Below are 1,672 nucleotides of genomic sequence, written 5' to 3'. Positions count from 1 at the left end.
GCAATCTTGGCTCACTGCAACCTCTGCCACCCAGGTTCAAGTGGGATTCTCGTGGCTCAGCCTCCCGAGTAGCTGGGATTACAGGTGAACACCCCCACACCTGGCTATATTTTGTATTTTTAGAGAGATGGGATTTCACCATGTTGGCCAGGATGGTCTTGAACTCCTGACCTCAGGTGATCTGCCTGCCTTGGCCTTCCAAAGTGCTGAGATTACAGGTGTGAGCCACTGCCTCCAGCCCAGTATTATGGATAATATAGTATATGTTTTTTATTTTTGTTTTTATTTTTGAGACAGAGTCTCACTCTGTTGCCCAGGCTGGAGTGCAATGGTATATCTCAGCTCACTGCAACCGCCACCTCCTGGGTTCAAGCGATTCTCTGGCCTCTGCCACCTGAGTAGCTGGGACTACAGGCACCCACCATCTTGCCCAGCTAATTTTTGTATTTTTGTAGAGACAGGGTTTCACAAGTTGGCCAGGCTGGTCTTGAACTCCTGACCTCAGGTGATCTGTCCGTCTTGGCCTCGCAAAGTGCTGGGATTACAGGGTGAGGCCCTGTGCCTTGCCATTTTTTATTTTCTGTATATAATGATGTTTTGACATCTGAAAAAACTTTTCTGCCTAGAGTGATTGCCCATGCCAGGGCTAGCCAATTCTTTTTTTTTTTTTTTTTGAGACAGCATTTCGCTCTTGTTGCCCAGGCTAGAGTACAATGGCGCGATCTAGGCTCACGGCAACTTCCACCTCCCAAGCTTTTTAAGGGATTTTCCTGTCTCAGCCTCCTGAGTAGCTGGGATTACAGGCACCCACCACCACACCCGGCTAATTTTTTGTATTTTTGGTAGAGATGGAGTTTCACCAGCTTGGCCAGACTGGTCTTGAACTCCTGATGTCAGGTGATCCACCTGCCTTAGCCTCCCAAAGTGCTGGGATTATAGGCGTGAGCCACCGCCGTGCCCGGCCTTTTTTTTAAAAAAAAAAAAAAAAAAAAAAGACAAAGTCTCACTCTGTTACCCAGGCTGGAGTGCAATGGTGCCATCTCGGCTCCTACCTGCAACCACCACCTCCCAGATTCAATTGATTCTCGTGCTTCAGCCTACCGAGTAGCTGGGATTACAGGTGCATGGGACTGGGACTGGCTAATTTTTGTATTTTTAGTAGAGTCAGGGCCTCATCATGTTGGCTAGGCTGGTCTCAAATTCCTGACTTCAAGTGATCTGCCTGCCTCAGCCTCCCAAAGTGCTGGCATTATAGGCATGCGCTACTGTGTTCAGTCCCAATTATTTATTTTATTTTACTTTTTTGAGACAAGCTCACCAAGTCACCCAGGCTGGAGTGCAGTTGTGTGATCATGGCTCACTGCAGCCTCAAACTCCCCAGCTCAAGCTATCCTCCCACCTCAGCCTCCCAAGTAGCAGGGCTACAGGTGCATACCACCAAGGCTGGCCAATTTTTTTTTTTTTTTTTAATCTTTGAGATGGAGTTTCACTGTCTTCCACGTTGGAGTGCAGTGGCGCTATCTCGGCTCACTGCAACCTCCGCCCCCAGGGGTTCAGGAGGTTCTCCTGCCTCAGAGTCCTGAGTGGCTGGAATTACAGGTATGCACCACCATGCCTGGCTAATTTTTATATTTTCACAAAAGTACAAATTAGCTAAAAATACAAAAAAATT

Source organism: Rhinopithecus bieti, unplaced genomic scaffold, assembly GCF_001698545.2.
Source record: "Rhinopithecus bieti isolate Rb0 unplaced genomic scaffold, ASM169854v2 scaffold_3878, whole genome shotgun sequence".
Lineage (NCBI taxonomy): Eukaryota > Metazoa > Chordata > Mammalia > Primates > Cercopithecidae > Rhinopithecus > Rhinopithecus bieti.
The sequence above is the reverse complement of the archived record's forward strand: the minus strand, read 5'-3'. Positions refer to the sequence as shown.